This window comes from Netta rufina (assembly GCF_964035555.1).
Source record: "Netta rufina genome assembly, chromosome: 7".
Lineage (NCBI taxonomy): Eukaryota > Metazoa > Chordata > Aves > Anseriformes > Anatidae > Netta > Netta rufina.
Window position 1 is genome coordinate 12,865,725 of NC_140130.1, and position 18,933 is coordinate 12,884,657.

The 18,933-nt window shown below is 48.3% G+C and overlaps 1 protein-coding gene across 6 annotated transcripts in view; it reads right to left on the bottom strand.

Moving 5' to 3' along the window:
- The window catches only part of ZMIZ1 (zinc finger MIZ-type containing 1), a 345,320-nt gene extending 337,092 nt beyond the window's left edge, over positions 1-8,228 (bottom strand). For all 6 annotated transcript variants that reach the window (XM_084290259.1, XM_084290257.1, XM_084290258.1 and 3 more), the window contains exon 1: positions 8,136-8,228. The gene's annotated coding sequence lies outside the window, so the exon portion shown is untranslated. The remainder of the gene's footprint in view (positions 1-8,135) is intronic.
- Positions 8,229-18,933: the final 10,705 nt, after the last annotated feature.

Sequence of the window (18,933 nt, forward strand, 5' to 3'; positions counted from 1 at the left end):
AGCTATCTGCTGTTGATGAAGGTGGAATAAGAGTCCTCTCCAAGCCTGCTGTAATCCCAATAGCTCTAAAGTCCGTAGCACTGCCTTTTTCAAGGCATTTGCTCACACAGCTACCCCTTAGCCCAAGCACTGCCTGCTCTGCACGAGGGGCAGCCTCCTGCTCTCCGCCTGTGCTGCTCCATCAGGAAGCGCACCCATCGCCTCCCTGCTCAGGCTTCATTGCCATTTCATGCACTCTACACAATGGCTTTAAAATATTTATCACGTGTCCTGTTGCTGATTCCTTCTGAAGTATAAACAAGGTCTGAATGTTCCTCCCTTTGTCTGCAACACACCTGAGCATCATCTGGTGTGCCAGCCTTGGTCCTGAAGGCAGGCACCTTACACTATTAGAAGTCAGAGTGTTGCATCTTTCACACCTAAGGTGCACCTTGGTTAAATACTGGAATTATTTGTTATTAAAAACATTTCAAAGGCTCCCCCAGGTTTATTCCACACTCTGTTTCCTGTAGGTTGGCAGCAGCTGTTGCCATAATTTTCCTGTCCCTTGACGAAGAACAACAAGGCCAACTGAAGCAGCGCCGTCCGTGCCACAAGCCAAGAGCAGGCGCCCAAGGGAGAGGTGTGACATTCCTCGGCCAGGCTTCAGAGCCCTCCTGGCACCCAGCGCCTGCTCCCAGCACCGTAGGGTGTTTGAGCACGGCCGAGGTCCCCCTGAGGTGTCCCCGCAGCAGCAGGACACGGGCTGGGAATCGTGCACAGAGGTCAGAAGCACGCCACCACCAGCCACAGCAGTATGCAAGCCCACGCGTCTCAGCTCTCGAGATGGCTTTAACCAAGTTTTCTGAGGCTCTGCTACTGACCTAAAATAACTTCTCCTTACATAATGCTGTTATGATTTTAATGCACGAGATGTCAGATTTTTACAGTGCCAAAAGCCAAAGCTATGCATTGAGTTGGAAAGCCAGTAGGCTCCTGCGTCTAATGGTATCACACTCCAGCTGGACTGCGATCCCAGGCTTTTTAAACCAGTGATGTAAGTTTGGGGAGGAATCTCATGCTTGAGAGGGGGACCAAAGAGATGCATGTATAGTTCTTGCAATACATTTCTCAAAGAGCAACTGAGAGTGGCTTTGAGCCTCACCCTGAGAGCTGTATCAGAGCAGACCTGAGGCAAGAAACCTGCCAATGCGACAATGCCAAACACGTTACGTCCATAGCGAACCAGCCTCATGAACACAGCACGCTGCACTTGTGTTTCCAGTCACCGAGCTGCCACCCGTGTCTGCAGGCACGCACCCATCACAGCTCAGTGCCCTGACTTGCTGTGAAACACAGACAGTGGCTGCTGGGGCACTTAATGGCTTCCCAAAGCACCCGAAGAGCAGAGACCCCGGCGTGCAGATAGTCAGGATCCCGAGCGCATTTGCAGGATGACAGCTCACAGCCCAAAGTCTTTTTAGAACAAGCATTCCCATATTAAAAAAATAAAAAATAAAATAATTGTGTAATCAAATGTAAAGTGCATCAACCTGTGCTAAGATGAGGAGGGAAGAAAAGCTTTCTTTGAAAAGGCTTGGGGCAGGCATTGGGTTGCTGCAAGGGAGGCCAACGTAAGCTGTATACTAGCTCTAAACAAGTTAACTTCTGTGATCCCGCTGCCGGGAAAAGGGTTATAAGAGCATTAAACAAACACAGACTTTACAAGCAAGACACCAACAGATCGGGTAGACTGCCTGACAACCACATCATTCTTCTTTCCCCTTGCAAACCTGCAGGATAATAAACCGTCCTCTCTTTCGTATATAGAGAGATATATAAACAAACTGTTCTTCTGAGAATTCAATGTCAACAAAGTCTTTAAAAATGCTTTTTAAAGCTTTTATCCTGCCTTTTTATTTTATTGGGGGGATAGAGGAAAAGCGGCCGGGGGGGAGAAAAAAAAAGGATGGAAAGCCAAATGGATCTTCTGTTGGCCCATCAATGTCTTAGCTTTAAAATGCAAATGTGACAGTGCTGGCTGTCAAACTACTCTGGTTTCAGTTACTTGTATTTTTGTCATGCATTTTAAGCCAAAACATGTTCTGAACAGGTTTTTCTGTTTATAAGGTGTGTTTTCTTAAAACCATTTACACAGCAAAAAGCTTACAGCTACATGCAATGCAAAGGAAAAGCTAAAGCGTATGTTCGAGTGATGATATACAGGGTATGTTTTTATTTTCAGACCTTCTACAGGGGTAGCCACCTTCTGGCTGGATGAGTAGATGCTCAGACTGGGCTCTGGGGCAGCAGGACAACTGGACACCGAGCTGTCCTCACCTCCTTGAGCACGCAATGTAGCCAGGGCGTGCACTACTATAGCCCGAGACACGAGCCCTTCCTCACCGCCACTCAACTCTTCCGCTTTGTTTTCTTCCCGTCACACCTCTAAAACAACCAAAGGCAGATGGCAACCTTTGAGCTGGAGGCAGCATGTTTACCAGGCGGCTGTTGAACAACGCTCCAGATCATCCCGAGCCAACAGCGCAGGGGAAGGCTCTGAGCCGCAGCAATACACAAAAGAAGTCGTAAAAACCCTCGTGAGCTTCAGGCTGCTGTTTTTAAACCTCTGCTGAGGTAGAAGCCATGATCCAACTAGTGACAGCCCACCTTCTCAGCAGCTGTGAGGCCAGGCAGCACCCAGGGAAGGCCAGCCCCAGCCCCAGCCCCTCACCAGCAGCTGCCCAGCAGGACCAGCCTCCGCAGCACCCTGCTCTGCCGCCCCCGGCCCACCATGCCCTTACACAGTGAGTCTGCCTTCCCTCACTTCACCTCTACTTGAAATGGGTCTTGAGGAATAAGAGACCTGCCCTTCCAGATTTCCTGATGGAGATAGAGGAGGGTATGCATTTCAGGGCAGCCTAAAAGGCTCTGCTGTTCTCAGAGGGAAGTAGGATTACAGCCAAGAAACAAGCAGATATTCATCAAGGGAACTGTTCCTGCTACCAAGCGGCCAGCTGAAGCCCCTACTACTCTGCCACATATCTATGTCACTGCAGCCCCAATACATACCCTTCTGATTAGCTATGAGACCATCCAGAAACAGAGAGACTGGTAACACTCACTGCCAGCTGGTCAGCCATTGCAGACCTACAGCCTCAAAGACATTAGAAAAGGAAAATCCAAAGACAAGACAAGCTTGCTGCCAATGTATTCCTTTTCTCTCACTCCCCAAACACATACCCAATCAGCAAAGATGGCAAATGGTATTTCCCAGCTGCAAGGAGCTGCAACTTGATCGGAGCAGAGCTTGCCCCCGTTTGTGCATTGGGCAGACCATGCTGGCAGTGCTCTCCACTTAACTCTGCGCTGACCAGACGCAAGCGAGCCCAAGCCACCAGAGGCCACCAGGCACACCTCAGAGCGTCACAACCACAGCTTTGAAGACAACTGCATGAAGACAACAATCAATTCTCGTGCCGGTTTTCCACGATGCCTGTGGCTTTCACTCTCATGCTAGCTCTGACGACGCCCAGCTATTATCCATAGGTTGGAGCTGTCCCCACTTCCCAAGTCCGACCCGCAGCAGTGCTGCTCTTCTCCAACACCACAAGGCTGACAGCCAGCGCCGAGCAGGGCTCTGCAGGGCGAGGAGGGCAGCACGGCCAGCAGGTCGGGCAGCCAAGCATCATCACCTGGCTGTGGTCCGCGGGCTGCAGGAGGACGCCCAAGCACAAGGATCATACCGCTTGTGTCAATCAGCTTGCCACCATCCACTGGCATACACACACAAAGTCAGGAGGGAAAAAACAAACCTAACTCCTTCCAAAGACAAACAAGGAGCAGGAGGGGCAGTCCAAACTCAGCTTTATGCAAACTGCACTACTCGGTAGCGCCGTGCACGTTCACAGCACTGGCGTGATGTCTTGTGTCCCTCCTCCCCCCGTCCACGCTGGACCAACAGCCTGCCCATGTCGCTTTGGGAATCAATTCAAAGCTGCTCTGCCGAGTCAAAACAAATGCCGGATTATCAACAAAGGGATGCACTTCCTACATGTATCTGAATGGAGTGCTAACATGAGAGCTTCTATGCCACTACCACGACATGAATACGCTACACGAAACAGCTCAACTGATCGCATTACCTAGCGAAAGGACAGGTGGGTCTGAGTCCAGGTATTTCATCTGATCCTAAACCTTATTCAGAAGGGCGTCAACCCCACTAGAAGGGCCTGTGTTTGGCTGCCCTGAGACTTGGTAGAGGAGCACAAGTTACTTTTCCTGTCCTTTGCTACAGGTCTAAGAAGTGGAGGCAACTGAAGGAAATTATGGGTGGCCTGGACTGAATGACTGCCTATCCAGGGCTTCCAAAGGGAACGATCTTTAATGAGTGAGTCATTCCCAGAGAACTACGTTAATCTCTGTTGATACTTGCAGGAGAAATTTGATGGAAAGTGATTTTGCCTGCCTGCTTAAAAATAGCTTTCTTTCCCCCTCCCCCCAGACAGAGAACACCCACAGCAATTTGCCCTACTTGATAAAGGGTAGTGGCACAGTACCAACACCCCCAAACCTCACCCTTGCAGGCCACGTAAACTCCAGCACAACTTGGAGGATTAGAACCAAAAATAACACAAAACAAGTGTAGGACCATCCTCTGCTCTCATAATACACTACTGCCTCCAACAGTCAAGCTGTGGAGATCCATTACAACCCATTGCCTGGACATTGCTCCTGCAGCCTGCGCCACCTTTAAAAATGTCCAACATTAACCAAGCGGCACGCTAATGATCCTGCGTAATTCAACTGAAATAAATAACATGAAATTGCTACACAAGAAGTTTTTGCTTTTAGAAAGAGAAGCAGAAGAAAAATCAATATGACAAAGCAACGTTCCAATTCTCAAACCTTGTTTTTAAGCCAAAGACACCATTTTCAAGCAGAAATGATTTCTAATACCACTGACACAGCCTCCGCTTACCATCAGCAGGAAAGCTTACACATGCCAAATTCAGCGAAAGGAGCACACACCTCTGAGCAGCAGACACATCGTTGCCCATCCATGGTGCTCTGTACTGTTGCACCGTATGAGGTGCTTTCTCATAAAAATATGGAAATGGATAAAGAGGACTCATGCTCTTCATCCCACAACAGGCAGTTGATGAGAACAAGTGTAAACCAACCCTCAACTCTTCAGCAATACCCTTGTCACTTGGCTGTAATAGAGGATAGGATTTCACAAAAATTGGTCTAACTAGGAGTGAACAAATCAGCCAATTGCACAGTGCTCAAATCTCTGATCGCAGGCACGAGCTACTGGTGGGAGCCAGGTGCCCCAGGTAGGGCAGCAGCAGCCCACCAGCACCCATGGCCACCTTTCCTCCCCTTGGGTGGGAAGGAAGCCGGGTCCCACCACCTGAAGCCTACCAGAAACACTGGGGAAGGCAAAACGAATGCCAGATTCACTTCCTCCGAGATGCATTTTTCTTCCTTTTCAAGAGAAGAAACCAGGCTCTCCAGAGCTGCTAGCACAAACACCAAGTTGCTAAAAAAACAGCCAACATTGTCTCCAACTATAGTATCAGTGATGTAACCGCCACCCGAGATGTTTGGGTTGTTGGCTGCTTGTTTGTTTTTTTTTTTCCTCCTTTGTCTACACAGAACCTTTGGAACCTATAAAAGTGGAGGAGATTTAGGGTAAAGTGCAAACAACTCCCAAGAAAAGTTATGAATGGAAACGCGCTGCACGGAGCCCTCTCCTTTCAGCTCCCCGTAACCACTGCCCATCAGTACAAATCCTAGGTTATGCCGAAACTCATCTATTATCTTCTGTGGGTTTCTTAAAATATTCTAAAAACATAGTTCTGTACCGCACGGTGACTGCACTTCTCAGACAGCTCCAAATACTGTGTGTATACATACATACACACACAGCAACTCGCTTCTTTCCTGAAGCAAAGTTTTCATTGATCCTTTGCCACAGCCTCAATTATTGTTTCTAATCATTATCAGCATTTAAGGTATTGTGGGCTGTAAACAATGCAAACAATAACGGCATCTGTCCCTGTTATGAGTGCCACCGGCAGGTTAGATACCTACATTGACTGGTCCTGAGGGGGTTCTTTTTCAATTCTCCGAGCCCAAACTAAGTTTAACTTACAATTTACAGAGTAATCTTTAAATCTGCCACCTTTTGAGGTAGTATTATCTTGAGTAGATACAATCGTGAGTCTGTCAATTAAACCCCAGGGAATTTTTCATTGTTTTAAGCTGTAATCTGAAAGTCACTTAATTCTCTAAAGCTTTTTTTTTTTTTAAAAAAAAAAAAAAAATCAGAAATTCGGTAACATTACTGGTCATCTTCACATTTGCGGGGAAAAAATATACTCGTCATTTGCAAATTAGACATATGTAAAAAAAAAAAAAAAATAGAAGAAACGGAGGCATTTTCCTAAGACGTTTTAAAAGTAAAGATAGAAATAAAGAAAGGTCCTTGACTTCGGGATATTTAGAGGATTTCAAGTCATGTTTTCCATAATCTCATTTAAAAAATAAGCGTCCTTTTCCTCCCTCCTCCCCCCAACTCGGCGGAAAACAGCCACCAAACGCACTCAACTAGCCTCAAAGTCACACGTGCTCCATTGCAGATCTTGCTTTCAATGTGTCTTTTGTTTGATGGCTGGTGTTTCAACATCCTCAACTTGAACAGAAAAAGGTCAGAGCAAGTCTCCTGGCATTCACAAACCTGAATCGGGCCCCGCCAAGAGAAGATTGATGCCACAGTAAATTTCCCTCTATCGAGAGAAGGAAGTGGAAGTTTGAATCGCAGACCAACTACGTTTGTTCGACAGACCCTTGTTCTCCCAGAGACCGTCAGCGGAGCGTAATTTTGCTCGACTCCTTTGTGAAACTTTCCTGCTGCTGCTGGCAGCGCTCTCGGAGCCCTGCCACCGTGCCCCCGCCGCACCGGCACGGCGCCTGCAGCCAGCAGAGCTGCGAGCCGCGCATCCCGGCCCTGGGCCCTTTCTTCCCGTCCTGCCCTCGCCTGGCTCCCGTTTGGTCGCGCTGCCCCAGCCGGGGAGCAGAGGCTACCCCAGGTCGGCCGCTGCCCAAGGCCAAGGTCCACCCGGCAACCCCGGGGGAGCTGCTGCTGCTGCTGCTGGGGATTCCTTAAAAGCTCTGGCACTTGAAGGCGCTTGGAGCTGCTCAAGCAGAGCTGGGAGCCAGAGCCCTGCCACAGCATTAATGGGCTTTTGCCCTTTTAAATTTTATAAGCCTGTCGCCTTTCTGATGCGCGGAGTTTTATTCAGAGCCCTAAATGGCCATTGCGCCTGTGAAAGCCAGCCTGCAGAGGTAGCACCCTAAAACCACCCCGGGTCATTCATCTCCCCCGCTCTCCCACTGTCTCTTAGGAAACCTTTGATAGAGCATTTGTTCAGCCTGCCAAGTTAAATCCTCTTCTCCCGTCTCAACGCATTGAAAAACGCACCCGCGACACCCGCTCCGCTCCGGCCTGCGGACCCCGGCCGCAAACCCCCGCCCCCCCCCCGGCTCCGCCGCGCCGCCCGCAGCCGGCGCCCCGCTCGGAGCCTGCCCCTCCATTACCCCCGTCGCCGGGGGGGGGGGGGCCAAAACCCCCCGAACCTCCCCCAAACCCCCCCGGGCGCCGCGGGAGCCGACCCCCGGCGGGGCGCGGCGCAAAGTTTGCAGCCCCCGGCGCGGCTCGCAGCGGCCCCGCCGCCCCCCCCCCCCCGCTGCCGGCCGCAGCCCGGCGGCCCCGCGCCGTGTTTACATTCCCGGAGCGGCTCCGCCGCCGCTCCCCTCGCACAAAGGCGGCCGGGCCGGGCCGAGCCGAGCCGGGCCCCCCCGGACAGATGCACCGGGGGTAGGACAAGGCCGGCGGGGAGGGGGGGGGGGTGGCCGCCGGCGGCTCCTTCCTGCCGCCCGCCGGGGAGGCCCCGCTCCCGAGCCGGCCGCCAGCAGCTCGCCCGCGGGGCTCGCCCCCCCGGCCCCGGCCCCCTTTGTTTTGCCGGCCCCCGCCGCCAACTTCGCCCCGGGCCGGGCCGGGCCGGGCCCCCCAGGGGCGCTCCCCGCGCTCCCCCCCCATTGTCCGCGCCCCCTGCCCGGGGGGCTGCGAGCGGCGCCCCCCAACTTACCCGGCTGGGCTCGGCACCAGGCACCGTCCTCGCTCCCCCAGCGCTCCGCGGCTCTAGCGGGGTATTCCGCCAGGCAGATTTTTTTATTCCCCCTCTCGCCCGGCTCCCCCCGCCCCCCCCACCCTTGTCCTTTTTTTTTTTTTTTTTTTCTCTCCCCTCTCTCTCTCTCCCCGTCCCCTCTCCCCCCTCTCCCTCGCCCACGGCAGCGAGCGGCAGCGCGGTGCCGGCGGTGAGTAAGTGAATCAACTCGCAGGGCGCACGGCAAGTTGGAGTGTCGGGTTACACGGGCTGCTCCGTGCCGGCGGGCCACGCTCGGTGGCTGCTGGCAAAATCTGTCCCAGATTCCTATCTGAAAGGGAGCTGCCTCCTGCGGGGATGGACCCCCCCCGACACACACACACACACACGCACACACACAGACAGACACGCACTCACGCCGCCCCAAGTTAGGAGCTGGGAGGCGAGTTAAAAAATCGCCAATGTCGGGCTTACGGCGGGGAGGCGCGGCGGAGGCTGCCTGGATTGCACGCACACGAAAAAAAAAAAAAAAAAAAAAGGAAAAAAAAAAAAAGGAGAGAGAAAACCCTTCCACTCCGCGAACCCGAGGCAGGAGAACACCCCCCCCCCCGCACCTCCTCCTCCTCCTCCCCCTGCCTGCCACGGGGGAAAGCCGCCCGGGAGCCCGCACGCCGCCGAGCATGCGGTGCCTCCGCTCCGTGTTATTGATGACTATTTATTAGCTTCTTGGTTTATTATTTTGCACGGCGATGGGGAGAAGCTGCCGGGCGGGCAGGAGGCAGCTGCTCCCCGGCTCCCTGCCACCCTATGGGGCCCCCCCGGGTAGGGGCGGCTCCGGCCGCGGGTCCCCGGGGGACGGCGTTTGGGGTCTCGGGAGCCCCCCGCCCGCAGCCGCCCTGCTCCCCGGTGCCCCCCCGGACAATCAGCGCTTTACGAGGAGCTGCTAATGAGCCGAGCCGCCCCCAGACCCCCCCCATTTCCCCCCACACCCCGCAGCCCCGCCCCGTGCCCGCCCCCCTGCTCGCAGCCCGGGGGGGGGGCACACAGCGGGGGAGGCAGCGCCGCCCCCCCCGATCCCCGGCGCCCGCCCCCCGCCCCCCGCCCCCGGGGCGGCTGCCCCGCCGCTCCGCTCCGCTCCACCCCGCGCGGCTCCGGCTCCGCGTTTTGCGTGCGGCCGCGGCGCCGGCCGGGGAGCGCCGAATAACAAAGGCGAGCTGGAGAGCGGCCGCCGCGCGGCCTGCCAGTGACGTCAGCGAACAATGCCGCTGCCTGCCAGCCGGCCGCGCGCGCCCCCGCGCCGAGCGCGCCCCCGCCGCCGCCGCCGCCGCTCCCCCCCTCCCCTCCCCTGCCGGCCCCTTAAAGGCGCCGCGCGCCCCGCACCGCGCCGAGCAGGCGGTGCCTGAAAGCAGCGGGGCAACCCTCGGACCGCGCTCCCTGCGGGCTGGACGCCTCCACAGGGGCTCCAGAGGCAAGCGGGGAGCAGCAGCAGCGCGATGTCAGTGGCTGAGGAAATGCAGCCCGTCTGCTACGGGGTGTTACGCGTCAAACTCCTGCTGTGCTCGCCCTACCTGCGCCGAGCCGCCACTGGTGCCAGACTGGTGCCAATGGTTGCGTGGTGTCAGGGGTCTAAGCTCCGCTGAGGTGCCACTCAGGCAGCTGCCGCGAGCACCCGGTCCCTCACCCCGCACACACGAGAGCCGGGGAGCTGAGAGGGGAACAAGCACCGGGCAGCTGGCACCCACGGCATCCTCTGCGAAGGATCGGGGCTCTGGTTTACAGCATCGTTACACCCGTCTAGCTTAAGCAGAGCGACTTGATTCGTTTGGCAAAGAGAATAAAGCCTTTAAAAATATGATGTGGCGAGATAGCATTGAGATCCAGGATGCACGCCTTCAAGAGTCAAGGATACAGCTCAAAAAAACAAAACCGAGCTGAAAGAATAGGAAGAGAAGGCATGGCATGTGATTGTAACATACTGAGAAGGAACTTAACATATGTGAGCTGAGGAAACGCAGCAATGTAAACGTGCTATTTATATAGTGCCCACAGTGTACTTTTACAGGGACATAAACACTTGTCGCCCCACTGCATGCTGATCTGTCCTTCTACACCAGGAGACAGCGCCCTGTCAGAGCCAAACTGAAACATAAATTCGAGAACCAAGCACATCTCAACTTTGAGAAATCTCAAACTGAAATTGGATCTCGAATAAAGTCACTCAACTAGTCTAAGCCTTGCTCTTAAAGCTCCACATCTTCCTGCAGCTGAGATTGATAGATAGGGGATTCAGTCACTCCTGTTGTTAAACTTATTTTTTTCCCTAGCTACATCATACAGTTTCAGGATTAGAAACCTGAAGAAAACAATACATTCCCCAGCATTTTAACTTGGACAAGGTTTTCAAGCAGAAAATAATTATCAAAGCTGGAAGATAGCCAGCATGCTATGTGCAACACCACACTCTTACAGAAGAGTACCCAAGGATTTTGAATGAACACAATTTCTTTATCTGCTCCAAATAATGCAGTCGAGTAACCCTATGTGAAACCAAACAAGCACATAACTACCCCAAAGTCATTTCACTTAGTATGTTAGCAGAACTGTCCACAAGGCAGATTCTCATTTCAGAAAGGCAGTGATGTTTCTTCCCTCTATATCATTTGACTACCTAATACCAGATTTTGACAGTAAGCAGGTCTTCTTGTAGCCTGACTGAATTTTAATTGTGAATGATAATGAGATTTAAAGAGCAACAAATGCAGCCATTTGTAGAGCACGAATGCTGAAGTCTGAGACCTACTTCTGTCTTTCCCCTGTGCTTCAGCTCTTCCCCATCAGGCAGGGAAGGCGACTAACACCACTAGCACCAACTGGACAACATCGAGGTTGAACCCTGGCCTGAGTTTGTGTGAAAGGTTTTAGTCTGAACTAGCCAGCCTGACAACATGAAAGGAAAGCAATGAGTAAAATGTTATTGTAACGATAAGGAGAGCGAGGACTGCTTCAAACCAGAGAGAGCTTGCCAGAACATCATAATGCCTTCTAACACAGCTAATCATGCTAAGTAAAATGTAGCCTTAAACACACTCAGAACTAGATTCTCAATGGATCCTTTTATTTAGAGTTGGTTAGAAAAAAAAATTATACCACATCCTATTTTGTACCACAAGAGATTGTTAATAAAGTTTCTGAAAAAAATCATAAAATATGAATAAATAACCGTAAGTTGTTTACAGTAGTAAACATTCTGGGGCATGGGATTTTATTCAGTAATTGCCATATTGGTCATAAAACATGCCTGAGAGCCCAGAGTGCTACTTTATTGCATTTTACAGCAACAATTTGCCTCGATTTTTCCCTCCTTTAACAGACGCTGTGGCCTTCTGCTTTAAGGAGAGGTAAAACAACAAACAAACAAAACAAACCCAAGCTTTTCTGTGACCATACACTCCACAGGCCTGTGTGTAAAGAGCATAGAAGACCATCAAGGCTTGAACTGTGCTCAGTGAAGTGCATGAAACAATCAGACTGTTTTCCTCACTGTTTGGGGGACTACACAAGGGAGAAGGAGCAGAAAGGAGTTTCCTTGTAAGGCTCTTCCTCAGAGGTATGACAGGCAACTAATTCCTTACAGCTGAAGAGCAGAATAAGTGCAAAAACTGAAGACAACAGGAAGAGGTGCGGTCCCTAATGCATCGCTTACTGTTTCATTGTCCATGAGCCAACAGAAGGAGGAGAAATTCACGGAGAACTACCGAGTCAGCCGACTTCCTAACGCTCTGTATTTCTACATGAAGTAATTTCTATGAGAGAGGAAGCAAATGTTGTACAAGAGATCATTTGTGGGCTGGAACATTTCTTCTTTCCAAGATTAATTAAGATAAATAATTCATTTAGAAACACCTGTAGTAGACATTCAGCTCGACACAGCAACCACAAGGACTCCCTCTTTATGCAGCTAATTCTAACTCCAAGGAAAGTGCAGCTGCGATAGAAATTGGGGGATTCCACTCAGGTAAACCACAGATGTGAGGGAAGGTACAGATACTGATGCAGCACAGTTACCTCACACTTGGGGTTATGAACCCACAGGTAATCGAGAATTGATGGTGTTATACTACCAGCAGAAGCTACTGCATCCTGGAAGCATCTATCGTATGTTTTCATCTCACATGAACTCCAATTTGGACAGCTGACTGACCTACTTCCAGCGTGTCACTGCTCCCAGCGTGTCAGCCCCTGTCCCCAGACAAGCACAGCGGCTTCAAACAAGGGAGAGAAAAAGGAGGATCAAGCTACAGATGTTGCTCACACACACAATCAGCACAACCCTCCCCCACTAAAGTTTAATAAGGATTGTTAGTACATCATTGTAGCTGGTAATTGTGTAGGTACACATGGTAATTGCATGTATTTGCACTAATTATGTAAATGCACAATAATTAAAGCTCCAGGGTTTTCATGGTAAATTTTTAAAACACTCATGGATTTGTCATGGCAAAAGTGTCAGTCATGTAACCTAGTGGGGAAGGGGAGGAAGCTCAGAAGAACACACTTCTTAAATAAAATACAACGATCTTTGCATGAATAACCGGGTAGAGGACACCACTTCATCAACCACAGCTGTCATGCCTGGGCACAATTCCTTTCAGACTCTTATCAGTTAGAATGATAAATAAGGAAAAACAACAACCCTTCACAGTTCTGTTTTTCATGGCAGATTAAAACTAACACTCAGGTACTCTCCCACTCTCTGCTTCCCCACCTGCCCAGGTGGGTGCCCCGGGGCCCTCCTGCCAGGCCAGGCCAGGCCACAGCCCATGGCCCAGCAGGGCACGCAGGGCCTGGGGAATTAAATGCTCCATGATGACTCCAGACACAGAAGGAAATACGGCTTTGGAAATGTGCAGCACATGCCTCCTCATCCCAAGGCAGCAGACAGGGATGCATACATGCAGTCCAGGGGCTTGGCTGGCTTTCATCACCTCTGGCAGCAGCCCCACCAGACAGGCACCCAGCACACGGGGCTGCTCAGTAGGTACAGCAGCCTAACAGAGGTGCTGGGATCCACAGGAGATTCTTCACACCACAAAGCTTCCAGCTTCAATGTTGTACAAGGTTTTAATCACTTCAGCCACATGCTGATGCTGTTTTTATGGTCACTGAATTCATGGGACTTGCACCCAAGCAAGGCACCAACCTGAGTCACCCCAAGGCAGAAGCAGCCCTCCTCACTCCATTTCACTCGGGGTGTGCTTGCTGGCCCCCACAGCACAACTACAGTCTCGCTTGTGCAAGTGCCCAGCTTCATCAGGGCCACCTCCAACAGCCAACACAAGAGCTTTACGCTACCAAGACTGAATTTAAGCCAAGACACAAAGTAGAGCTTCCTTGGGATTTGCAAGGAAACTTTAAGAGGATTTAGAGGACTCACAGCCACATACTGTTACTCACTTAAACCAAACCCTATACACATGGGTCAAAAAGCCCCATGTCCACAGCACCTACCCTTACCGTATCCCAGCACAACACAGCACACCACTGACCACAATTGTTGCTGGTAGGACACAGAACGGGCCATGCTAGGTCACAGGAGGCATGGCACGGCACAGCAGGACACACAGCACCATCTCCTGCAACCTCTAGACTTCCCCAGAGCTGCACAGCAACACTCCACAACCTTCACTAAAGCCTCAGGCACCAGCCCCAGCTACTAATTTCAGGAGGGGTTTTTAGTGCAGCTGTTTCAAATTGGCTACCCAGCCACAGCTGGGGCAGTAATTAGTTCCCTCTTTCAGACTTCCTGGGCTGGAGAAATCATCCAGAGTTCTACTTTTTTTTTTTTTTTTTTTTTGCATTAAAAAAAAAACACATATTTTTGAATATGTAATTTTCCTGTTGCTTTCTGCCTTAAAAAAGAAATAAAAAAATCCCACAACTGCAGAACAGCAGTCCCATTCACACAAACACTGAAATGCGCAAACACCTACTTCTGAAAAAAGTACTAATAATTGTTTTTTTGTGTGCTTATTTAAAGTATAAGGGAAAGAACTGAATGGAACTTCAGATGTATGCAGATATATATTTCGGATATGCTACATAGCTATATAATAGTAATAATAATATATAAAAAAAAAGATCAAATCTAGTAATACAAAATTATTTTAAAAACAGCTTTTCACTGGTGGGCTCCAGTTAAACAAGAGAAACTGTCTAGGACATTGACTATTTCTTACTTTGTTTCTAACGGTAGACATATTTTCAGGATTTTTAATTTCCTATGGTGATAAGAATGTCTGCACTCATGCTTGATAGGGATTAAAGATGGTACAGTGTCATTTTAAAATTTTTGATTTCCAGTAACGTGTTTGTTAGTTAACTGGAAATCTTGAAGAAGTACAGAGGATTTCATACAAATGTAGTCTTTCTGACAAAAAAAAAAAAAAAAAAAAAAAAAAAAAAAGTATTCCTAAAACAGTGGTCTGTTGCATTAATTTCCTTCGGTTTTACAATAAATTGAACCATTCTTCAGATAACGGGTAGTGGGTGTCTAAAATTCATGGAATACAGTGTTTGTGGTCATGACTGGAAAGCAGGCGAGTTGGGTTACAGCTGTAGCATATTTTCAGCCTGTCTGTAGGGAATTTATTTCGGCTTGTCTTTGTTATACAGCAGCATTGTGAGGTTAAGTTAGTGCTTTAACTTTTGTTAATGCAGGACCAAAGGTCTTTCGGATGTTTATGTCTAGTGGCAACTCGTATGATAAACACTTGCTTCCAGCATCATGACTACCCAGGCTGTGTAAGTCTGCACTCTAGCAAGGTCCCTTAGACCTGCTGCTCCTCCCCATGCCACACAATGAGCTTGCACAGGCAGGAAAAATCTAATACCTCCACTTGGAGAAGATATACAGGGCACAAATAGGAGGGAAAATAAATAAATAAATAAATTGCCTGGGCCCTATTTTTTTTTTTCTGAACTGGTTAACTGAAAGCATTTACAATGTCTACAATTACAATGTCATATACTTCTTTTTGGTATCTCAGAATCCAGATGTGAGTTGCAATGCTAGTGATGGTGCAAACACAGATCTGTTCTCTCCATATTTCCTATGGGTCACTGTTGCTTTTCTAATATATTTCACAGATTTTTTTTAACCTGAGAGGTCACTGCCATTGGCTCCATTTCAAACAGTATCATTAAAAGGTAAAATGACTGTAGTGACCTAGAAGACCAACAGAAGAAGGAAATGCAGATGTTTTTGTGCTAATCCAGCTCTCCCCTTTACTGTTCCAGTGAAGGCCCCTTCTTTTGTGAATGGATGTTGCCTAATTTATGAAAACAGGTTTGGTTAATGAGATGAGCAAAAGCAGTTTGCTGGTACAGCTGACATTCAGATCCCTTAGCAAGAACAGTTGCAAGGTTATCTCTTCTGAAAATCATGTCCCCAGTGTCTCAAATTGTTAGTTTGGACATGAAAACACCTGCAGTTAGTAACTGGCTTATTTCATACTTAAACTACTGTGTGATTCTTTTGGTCTGCATGAGCAACATGAATAAATATTGTTAAACGTAAGTAGATATAAATGAATACAAATATATGTGTATTGATATGCATCATGGGTGGTGTTTGTGAAATGAACTGGTTGCTCTGAGATCCCTGCAGGAGCAATGCTGGCATAACTGGCTATTTGGTAGGAACTGTTGGGACATATGAACAATGGTGAAGGTGTCCCTTGCTGGATATTTGCAACCAGAAATAGAAGATATCCTTGGAAATTTAGGTGACAGGATTTGCTCAAAAATCAGTGCAAATTCCTGACCACAATCTGTACCTGAACCTGTTGCCAACATGGGAACCGCACTGGCAGGTGCCTTGTTCCAACAAGCCAGCCACAGCCGCAGCGTACGTGTGTTTTAAATCCCTGTGTTGAGTCACCCTCATTTAAATGTAGGCTAAACCACCCGAGCGTGCCGCCCTTGCTAACCTGCCACAAACTTGCTAAGAAGTTTTCTCATTGTGGAGCAGGCCCAGCCTGGTAGCTCCGTCCCTAGTGTGACCCACAGCCATGCAGCCACTGCCTGTGTGCTCTGCCACAGCACACGGCTGTGGAGGGCAGGGTACTAGCGTTTGCTTGTTTGCTGTGCTTGCTCCTTTAAAGAAGAAGGATAATGCTATTATTCCAAGCAGAATTACACTTGTTCCACTCAACCTTGCCCTCGAAAATTTGAAAGTGGAAAAGTAATCATTTCAGCCATTTCTTTAGCTGAGAGGTTTTCTTTTATTTAATCCCTGTGCATATACATTTTCCAGTATACATGCTGAAACAGCATCCATTTGATTTCCTGTTATTGTAAATGAGTCTACTTTTTTTTTTTTTTTTTTTTTTTTCTCACTGTTTTGTTTAAACAAAACAGAGGCACATGCAGCAAGCTTGACTTGAATTAATGGCTTCCTAACATTTGATGAAATTCTTTCTACCAAGCATATATTTCCATACTCCTTTCTGGATTTTTTTTTTTTCCTTTTCTTTTGGCAGCTGGCATATGGTTGTTAGGTCATATCTGGTAGGTAGAACAAAGATAGTTCCAACATGTAGAAATGCCTTCAAGAGCACTTAGTACTACACGGACTTCACCTTTAAAAAAACAGAAAATCCCCAAATCCAGCTGGAACGATGTATGACATACGTTATAGGGCTGCTGCAATTGGGGGTTGTTTAAATACTGAATAAAACTCAACTGTGACTTTCAGATGGAATCTAGCCACTCGAATTATTTCTGTTCAGGCTCTACAGTCTCATGTGGTGGGGAGTGCAAAGGTCGCCAATGACAGCTCCAGCATTATGTCCTACACTGGCTCAGTAGGACTTGAAGATTAAATTGGGGAGTACAGGGTACTTTTGTCAAAGTCCTGAAATCAGAAGGCACCTTTGCTAAAAGAAATCTTTGTGGGAAGGAAGTTCACATTCTCATGCTGCCTGTACTGTTTTATCATTTTCAGAGGTAAAAGAAAATTGGGGGCAATCTGTACTGTTACAGCCCATCCTTGACTCACACTCACCTACATGTGTGATCTTTTAGGGTCAGTCCTCAGTGACTTTGGCTCTACAGACGACCAGAACAACCAGCCTCTCAAATGACAAAGGTGGAAAGAAGCAAATAAACAATGAATTACCTTAACCCAGGATTAAACCTCTCTCCTATCTTTCCTTAAAGTGATCTGGTAGAGAGAAGTGACTCTGATCTTTTCAAATATATGAACAATCATTTTGCTCTTTTATCGGTGTAAGGAAGATGCATCTTGCCAGAGTGGAATTCACGTAATTCAGGTAATATTTAGACACCTGTGGTAAGATAATTTTTCCTCTTTTAATTTGAAGAACCTGCATTTCTCAGTTCTTAGCCATTTCTCTGGGGAAAACGTATGCCAGGCAAACTGGCAGTTTGGCAAAACAGCACTCATTCCAAGAATTATAAAACATACATAACAAGGAGTCTGTTGCTGTTCTTTTCAGGCAGTTGAACAATGAATCCCACAGGGCATCAATAGGAGCAGAGACAAACCTCCCTCCACTTAAGCGTTTTTCTCCACATTTGTGACATGAAGTTAAGGCCCAAATTCCACAAAATACTTAACAGGAAAACTCGCACAGCCCCATGGCTTGCCCAAGGCACCATTTGCATACAATTTGTTGCAAGATTAGGATCAGAGGCTCTTTTCTCCCTATCTCTACTTCCTTGGGTCTTATTTTTGAGTTGTTATGTTTCTCCTTTTAAATTGTTTTGACCAAAGTCAATATTGTTGGTGCATTTTAATTCAGTGTCTGCTCTACTAATTAATTGTTGGGCTGCCATGGAGAGTTTGACTTCAAAGCAAGAATCTGACTCACATTAAGAAATGATTACATGAGACATGCAAGGACCAAGGTCTACAAGACTGAATCAAGCCCTTAAATGATTTGACCAAGAACAGAAGTTCATTCACAGTGAAAATACAGCACCTGATCACACCGTCTAGCTTCCACCTCTTCCCTTCAACTTCAGGCACCCTCCTTTGCAAAGATCAGGTCATTTATAAATGTTAGTCAAACAGAATAAGACCTGCACCTTTTAAATAGTCTGTTAGCATCCACAGGTGCTTTATAATGTGGAGGACATACCTCTCTTCTCTTGGAATAAGCAGCAAGCAAAAGCTGCTCCTCTGAAAGCAAGGGATTTGCTCTGCATCTGACTTCCAGGCAGTGTGTGTCTAATGTAGCTATATGTTTTAGTTCAACAGTAAGATTTCTATTTCAGAATTTGTTTCTGTTCTGAATCTGAAAGAGCAAGTTGGCACATTGAAGATTTCTTGTAAAAATTTGTATGACCATGATTGTCGTCAAAATCGTAAACAGTAATATCAATATTGCAATACTTAGTTTACCATAACATTGAAAACAAAAGCAACTGAAATGAGAGTCAGCATGAAATGTTTTCCTCTTATCAGAATAAATGAGAATGTTGAAATAATGAATTTCTGCTCTCTGCTTTTGAAAATGTCATTGGGAACAACACATTCTCACAAAAGATTTGGATTTCTCTCAAAGTGTATTTTCCAACTGGAATGTGTAAAGACAAGTCTTTTAGTATTGGCCCTGTTTGGTGGTGGTTTGCAAATGCTCTCCATCAACCTACATGACTGCATAAGGTAGGAGAAAATGGTAAATTTGGACCTCTGGATATATACACTGGTGTAACAGAGCAGAAAGTGGTATGTGGTACCAGTTAATGGCTATCA